This window comes from Heteronotia binoei, chromosome 15 (genome assembly GCF_032191835.1).
Source record: "Heteronotia binoei isolate CCM8104 ecotype False Entrance Well chromosome 15, APGP_CSIRO_Hbin_v1, whole genome shotgun sequence".
Lineage (NCBI taxonomy): Eukaryota > Metazoa > Chordata > Lepidosauria > Squamata > Gekkonidae > Heteronotia > Heteronotia binoei.
In genome coordinates this window covers 52,185,392-52,194,127 of record NC_083237.1, presented here as the reverse complement: position 1 = coordinate 52,194,127, position 8,736 = coordinate 52,185,392, and positions in this window count along the sequence as shown.

The following is an 8,736-nucleotide window of genomic DNA, read 5'->3' as shown; positions in this document are numbered from 1 at the left end:
CAAGCACTTCTGTTTATCTGCCAATGTGTCTTTTTCTTTTTTAACTTTTGTATTTTTCTATAAACCTGGGGCTTTTCTTGGGTTTTTAAAAAGATCTGTGTCGTCTGCTGAAGGCACCAATCTCTGGATTTAAACTTCCACAGATATGGCCATGCCGAAAATTCAATATACTGCTGATAGTTAAGTCAATCACTGCAAGTATAACACAGCAGTATTTATAGCTGCAAACTTCTGTCTGCCTCTGCTAAATGCCATCTTCTATCTCACCAAGATTATCTTGCCTTCCTTATTTACACCCTTTAAATATCAGCGTCAGAGTATGTTCACATTATGGCGAGTTACCAGGCTACCAGCCAAACACGATGGACATTTATTTTCTATCATAGTCTAACCGGCAATTACCCTGACTTCCCGGAAGTTCCAAGCCCGTGACCTCCGCAATGTGTGTCCTAGCATGAGTTAAGACAGAGCGGCTGCAATCACACAGACTAAATAATGCACTTTCAATCCACTTTCAGTGTACTTTCCAACTGGATTTTACTGTGTGAACTGGCAGAATCCAAACAGAATGTGGATTGAAAGTACATTATTTAGTCTGCTCATACTTCTTTTCTTTGTAGGTAAAATCAATAAAAAAATTATAAATAAAAAAAAGAAAGTACATTATTTAGTGTGTGTGATCGCAGCCAGTAAATCCAAGATCTTGCAAGGGCTTCCTGTGTCTCTCTCAGAGATATATAATCAGGTTGCCAATCCCCAGGTGGGGGCAGGGGATCCCCCAGTTTGGAGGCCCTCCCCCCGCTTCAGGGTCGTCAGAAAGCGAGGGGAGGGGAGGGAAATGTCTGCTGGAACTCTATTATTCCCTATGGAGATTTATTCCCATAGAAAATCATGGAGAATTGATCCACGGGTATCTGGGGCTCTGGGGGGGGGGGCTGTTTTTTGAAGTAGAGGCACCAAATTTTCAGTATAGCATCTAGTGCCTCTCCCCAAAATACCCCCCAAGTTTCAAAAATATTGGACCAGGGGGTCCAATTCTATGAGCCCCAAAAGAAGGTGCCCCTATCCTTCATTATTTCCTATGGAAGGAAGGCATTGAAAAGGTGTGCCGTCCCTTTAAATGTGATGGCCAGAACTCCCTTTAGAGTTCAACTATGCTTGTCACAGCCTTGATCTTGGCTCCACCCCAATGTCTCCTGGCTCCACCCCCAAAGTCCCCAGATATTTCTTGAATTGGACTTGGCAACCCTAATATATAATCAAGATGGCCGACCAGCCTGGAGACAATCAGTGCAGACTTCCTGGGACGAGATTAATCAGGTGGGTTTTTTACCTCCATGCCAGGAAAAGCTTCTACATGTTAAGCCTCTATTAAAGGGATAAGACGTTTTAAGAAGAAGAAGACTGCAGATTTATACCCCGCTCTTCTTTCTGAATCAGAGCAGTTTTCAATCTCCTATATCTTCTCCCCCCACAACAGACACCCTGCGAGGTGGGTGGGCCTGAGAGAGGTCTTACAGCAGCTGCCCTTTCAAAGACAACTCCTGAGATAGCAATGGCTAACCCAAGGCCATTCCAGCAGCTGCAAGTGGAAGAGTGGGGAAATCAAACCCGGTTCTCCCAGATAAGAGTCTGAACACTTAACCGCTACACCAAACTGGCTCTCTCTCCAGGCCTGTTCACAACCTTATACTCTTTTTTTTTTTTGGCTGTCAAAACACATTTGACTTATGGCGACCCTGTAGACATTCAGAGGTGGTTTGCCATTCCTCTGCATAGCGACCCTGGTATTCCTTGGAGGTCTCCCATCCAAATGCTAGCCAGAGCCAACCCTCTTAGCTTCCAATATCTGACAGGATTTGTCAGGCCTGGGCTATCCAAGTCAGGGCTTACACATAATATTATACATATGCACAATAGCGATATTATACATAGCATCATAGAGTCAGAAGAGACCTCCAGGGTCAGCTAGTCCAACCCGCTAGGGTTGCCAATCCCCAGGGGGGGGCAGGGGATCTCCCAGTTTGGAGTCCCTCCTCCCCTTCAGGGTCATCAGAAAATGGGGTGGGGGAGGGAAATGTCTGCTGGGCACTCCATTCTTCCCTATGGAGAACAATTCCCATAGGGTATAATGAATTGATCCATGGGCATCTGGGGCTCCGGGGGGGGGAGGGGTTGTTTTTTGAGGAAGATGCACCAAATTTGCAGCACAGTATCTGGTGCCTCTCCTCAAAACGCCATCCAAGTTTCAAAAGGACTGGACCAGGGGGTCCAATTCTATGAGCCCTAAAAGAAGGTGCCTCTATCCTTCATTATTTCCAATGGAGGGAAGGCATTTAAAAGGTGTGCTGTCCCTTTAAATGTGATTGCCAGAACTCCCTTTGGAGTTCAATTAGGTTTGTAACAACCTTGCTCCTGGCTCCACCCCAATGTCTCCTGGCTCCACCCCCAAAGTCTCCTGGCTCCACCTCAATGTCTCCTGGCTCCATCCCCAAAGTCTCCTGGCTCCACCTCAATGTCTCCTGGCCCCACCCCCAATGTCTCCTGGCTCCACCCCCAAAGTCTCCTGGCTCCATCCCCAAAGTCTCCTGGCTCCACCCCTAAAGTCTCCTGGCTCCACCCCCAAAGTCTCCTGGCTCCACCTCAATGTCTCCTAGCTCCACCCCAATGTCTCCTGGCTCCACTCCCAAAGTCTCCTGGCTGCATCCCCAAAGTCCCCAGATATTTTTTGAATTAGACTTGGTAACCCTACCCCCCCCCACCTTCAGTGACCCCTGCTCCATAAGAGCACCATGCACTGTTCATTGTTCAAAAGATTTCAGATTTATAAAGCCTCTTGTAAGCAGGGATGGATTGCCATGACTTGGAATCAGCCGGGGCAACAATGTTGGAGAGCATTGCTCATCTTCCTCTAATGGCCAGGTTAAAGCCAAGCTGTGCCCACAGCCCTGAACCAGCCATGGCACACCTTAGTTTGCTCCCAGTGGCTCTCCTTTCCCAGGAAGTTAAGGGGTTAACCCACCCCTGCCTACAGCTGAAAGTCAAAATGTTCCATTTGTTACAGCAGCCGATCTGTATGGATGCTTGTTCAGGAAACCTACAACATGATGAACTGAGAAACTTAATTTAAATCCATCTTTTTTCTTGGCGGTATAGATAATTCTTTGTTTTAAATCACCTTCATTTATATTCGCCCCGCATGAATAGATGTTTTCTTTCCTCTGCCCTGAGCCAGATGCCAATCTGTTGTATAACCCTGAATTCTCATGTTTTGAGAGAGTGAATAGATTTGTCTCTGTTGAACACTAATCTCGCACTCAATCAACATTTTGCAGTACCCATGAAAAGCATTGTGACGGGAGTAGATTGGACAGGAAAGATCTAAGCGCAGAAGATTCTTGCAAATGATTTGTGCAAAATCCACAGAACATTTTGTGCAGAACCTATCTTGCTTTCATTGAGCATGAGAATATAATGTTATGTTCATATTTTACTGGTGGCAATAGCAGAGGGGGTATTTTGTGTGGAAGAAAATACAATTTAACATGAAAATCATTCAGTTGTGATTCATTTTTGCTCTGCGTGTGACAAGCACATACAAAGAGCTCTGCTTAAAGACGGTTCTGGGTTCAGATCTCCAGTGTTAGCAGGAGCTGAAAAAGAACTTTCACTGCTTGAGAATCTGCAAAAGACAGATCAAAGGTCTGAATCACTGTCAGACAATTCCTCGGGCTCCTCCAGGCCTCTACAAATGACAGCTCAGAAAGAGCCAGCAAGAAATATCAACTCCATTAGCAAAAGGATTGTCCAAATTTCAGTAATGGAAAACTGGGAACACTTATTTTATACAACTGCAAAGACTTGTCACACCCACAAGAAAAAAAAAACAAGCTTCAAAGAGGGACTCCAATGTGAAGCCACAACATTGGAATTCATTAGCTTGTCTGATACTCAGGAACTTGGTCTCAACAAATCTGAAGAGTGAGAGGCTCTCTACATAAAGCTATAGATTTGTAAATACTAAGCCTGAAACAATTAAAAACAAAAAGTATTCAATGTTAACTGTTCCTGTTCAAAAATTCAAACATTTATATGACAAAGCACTCAAGCAAATCAAAACAAGTTCCAAATTATTAATTATTTTAAATAAATAAAAATGAGGGGGGAATGAATCCCTAGGTTTGATGCATACAGACTCCTAAGCACCCATTTTCTCTCTCACCTGGAGATTACTTGTAATAGTGGGAGACTTCCAACCACCACCTGGAGGAGAAGAGCAACACAGGAGTAGGCAGAGACAACAATTCTAGCAGGAACTCCTTTGCATATTAGGCCCCACACCCCTGATATAGCCAATCCTCCTAGAGCTTACAAAAGAGAGCCTTGTAAGCTCTTGAAGGATTGGCTACATCTGGGGTGTGTGGCCTCATATGCAAAGGAGCCCGTGCCAGAATTCCACCCCTGTAAACCATGTTGCAAACTACTAATAACGATAACTCATAGAATTAACTCAATAAAGTATATTTATACAAACCAGTTCAAGATGAGTAATTCTTTCAGATAAGTCGTTCCACTACAATAAAGTGCTTGAGCAAAAATGTTCAAAGTCCATAAATCCGAGCGCAATACAGTAATCAATACAGAATGGCTTCAGAACCACCTTTATGGATCTTGCCAGCCTTGCAGCCTGTTTCAAGACGTCCCTCACGGAGGGGTTAATTCTTGTTCCAATGTCTATTGTTCCATAGCACACAAAGCAGCCTACAAGCATCACAAGAACAGCATTTCTTCGTATATACACTTTGTGTTGTGTATACCACCTGGTGGTTGGCAACACTAGTTACTCAGAATTTTTCATCAGACTGAAGCACCAAAAAAAAAAGAAGTGAGAAGAGTGAAAAAGAAATGTTTAGGGCACGATAGGAAAGTCCAAATTCTGACGGCAGTCTGTAACTCTCTTAACTGGAGACTAGGAGAGCATTCCGAAACCGATCTACTCAGAATCCTAGTCAAGTCCATTCAATGAGGCTTACACCAGGGGTCATTTTGTAGAAAAATAGGTGGTGGAGCTCATTAGCATAACTCATTAGCATATGTTGGCCTCCCCAGCCAAAAGCAACCTGATGCAAGAAAGGAGAGCCCCAGGTGAGCGAAGCCTGCTTGGGCTGGCTAGAGATCCAGCCAGCCCAAGCAGGCCTCGCTCACCTGGGGCTCTCTTTGGCTGCCTCCACCCTCCCAGTCAAAAGGCCAGCAAGCTACCCGCTGCCCAAAATCACATAAGAAGTGGAGAAAGGGTGGAGTGGGCTTCTCCAGGGGTTAATGAGGGCTGCTGGGGGTGGTTGACTGGCTGCCGGCTCTCCTAATCCAGGGATTGTTATGCAGCTGCCCCTACTATTCAGTGGACAAGATAGGTGGGGAGAAGGAGGGAGAACCTTCAGAAAGGTTCAGGAGCTGCTTACACCCAAGGACAAGGTTCTGAGGATGCCAACTGCAGGACATGTTGTGGAGTAACCTGGACCATGTGGGGATGGGTACCAACTACATTTGAAATTGCACCTGCGATTCCTGGGATTGCTTTGGGAACAATCTAGCACAAGGATGGCCAAATTGCAGCTCTTTCACACATATTGTGAGGCTCTGGAAGCCCCCACTGCCCTGTCAGCTGGCTTGGAGAAGGCATTTCTCTCTTTAAATCACTTCTCCAAGCCAAGCCAGATGGCAGTTTAGGGAATGCATCTAAAGTTAAAGCTGCTTTCTTCCCACCTCTCCTTTCCTCCCCCCCCCCCCCATTCCTTGCAGCTCTCAAACATTTGATGTTTCTTCTATGTGGCTCTTACATTAAGCAAGTTTGGCCACCCCTGATCTAGCAGCTCCTCCCTGGGTATGGAGCTACCTGTATTCTTTCTGCACCCAGTTTCATGGCAGTGGATTTAGTAGTTCCGAAAGGGTTACTAATCACTGGAGGAGGGGGGCTGCGGAGCACAAAGCTGTGGGGATCTTGGATAAACAAGAGAAAACAGCTACAGCTGATTAAAAGAAAAGTGGGGTGGGGGCAGCTTCTCTTGCAAGAGACAGAAGGCGAGGACAGATTAAGGCTTCTAGATCCCCTAGGCTGACCCATATTTGGAGGGCCTTCAGTTTAGGCCAAATTAGGATTGCTTAGTGCTCATCATGGAACAATAACAGCCCAGCGCAAAAGCCAGGAAGACAAATATACCAGGGAAATATAAGTGTTTTGGTCGTAATTCTTCACGAGTGTAATAAACGCAGCCGGAACACTGCAACGGAATCGTGTGAAACGCCAGCAACTGCTGCGCTGTTGTGCAAAGTTCTGAACAACTCAGATGTGGGTAGAGACACGGGAGGAAAAGAAGAGAGAGTGACCGACGCCTCTGTGGTGCGGCGGTTGGATTAGGACTTGAGAGCAACACCCAGAGAGCTGAGCCGTAAATCTGGGTGACCTTGGATCACTCTCGCCCTCCAACCCACCTCACAGGGGTGTTCTGAGGATAAAACTGGAAGATCCTTCGAGCAAGGAAATGGGATACACAGAAATCTAGTCCATGCACATGGGAACCAAGGACAGTACAATGTGAGCAGAGAAAGGAATGGCGATCAGCACCATTGTGCCACCCCAAGAATTAGCAACAAAGGAGGAGGAAGAGAAGGAGGTGGTTTTATACCCCACCTTCACGACCCAAAGGAGTCTCAGAGCGCTTACGATCACCTTCCCTTCCCCTCCTCCCAACACCACAACATACACCCTATGAGGGGGGGGGGCTGAGAGAGCTCTGGGAGAACTGTGACCGGCCCAAGGTCACTCAGCTGGCTTCATGTGGGGGAGTGGAGGATCAAACCTGGTTCTCCCAGACTAGAGTCCACCTCTCTTAACCACTACACCAAACTGGCTCTTTGCAAGCAGAAGGTTCACTCCCTGGCATCTCCAGTTACAGGATCTCAGCTAGCAGGCCTGGGAAAAGGCTGTTCTTTGCCTGGGCCCTGCAGAACTGCTGTCAGTCACAGTAGACCATATTCAGCTAGATGGACCACTGGTCTGCCTCAGTAGAAGAAGACTTCATACACTCAACGCTGTGCTGCGATCCACTGGCCACAGGAGTAAATGTCCTTTAAGCATGGGCAAAGTGCCACTCTCCATTCCATACATGGAAAATGCAAACACATTGCTTTCAGACAGGTCCCAGTAGGCAGCCGTGTTGCTCTGGAGCAATAGAACAAAGCAGCAGACAACTGCACCTTTAAGACCAAACTAAGTTTTATTCAGAATGTAAGCTTTCGTATGCTGTTAAGCAGACTTCCATCAGACAAGTGGGAACGGGAAGAAATTCTTAATATAAGTGGGCAGTGTGGAATCATGGGAATGTTTTCAGCAGATTAAAAGAATCACAAATAGGGATCTGTGTTTGTGGAGGGTGATAAAAAGTAGACTGCTGTCGTAGGGGTGCCATAAATCTAGGTAACATTCTGGCCTTGTTAGTTTAAACCAAGGGCATGGTTTCTCAAGAGATTATAGCATCCATATAGTTTGCCATAGGAGGGCTGGTATATGCGATAAGACAAACAGCCAATACCCCCCATTTGATTATGTCAATACAAAAAAACAAAAAACCCAAATATTCTGATATATTATTTCTCTTTTAGAACAGTGTAAGTTAGTCCTTAGAAAAGCAGGGTGCATTAAAGTATTGTGGAAGGTGGGTTAGTATATGTAATGAGACAAACAGCCCACATCCCTCATTTGAGCATGTCAGCACAAAAAAAAAAAACCCATCATTCTGATACACTGTTCTAAAAGAGAAATACCTTGGAACACTGTGGATGCACAGCTATACTCAGCGAGAGTTGCTTAAGCATATGTAATGAGATAAAAAAAACCAATATCCCTGTTCAGTCCTGGGGAGGCGTTTGTTCCAAGTTTCACGATAATTTGTAATTCAGCAATTTCTCTCTCCATTCCGTTCTTGAAGTTCCTTTGCAGTAAAACAGCTACTTTGAGGTCACCCACTGAATGCTCAGGAAGGTTAAAGTGTTCTCCAACAGGTTTCTCAGTTCTGTGATTCCTGATGTCAGATTTGTGTCCATTTAGCCTTTGGCGTAGGGTTTGTCCTGTTTGCCCTATGTAGAGAACTGAAGGGCATTGTTAGCATTTAATGGCATATATAATGTGGGAAGATGAACAAGTGAATGAGCCTGAGATGGTATAGTTAATGCTGTTAGGCCCAGTGGCTGTGTTGTCTGGGTGTATTGCTTTCAAAGTTAGGTGTTGAGTCTCCTTTCACACTCCTCTAGAGTCTGTCTGCCGGAAGCCAGAACCAATTTGAAAAACAATTTGGTGTGGTGGTTAGGGTATCAGACTAGGATCTGGGAGACACACATTTGAATCCCCACTCTTGCAGAAGCTCACTGGGTGACTTTAAGCTCGTCACATTCCCTCAACCCAACCTGCCTCTAAGGGTTGTTGTTAACATAAAACAGAGGAAGGGAGAAGGAAGTACATGTTCCTGAGCTCCTTGAAGGAAGTACAGGATATAAATGTTCTTAGGGTTCCCCTGAGCATGCACAAAGTGCCAGTTTCCATTTCAGACAAGGAAAATGTAACATCATTGTTAGGAAACTTAGGCATCAGGCTGTTGCCTTCACAATGTTCAGTTTTCAGGGGCCCAGTTTTGTCCCCAAGTGCCCCCTCCCACTACAGAAGACAAGAAAAGACAAAACACC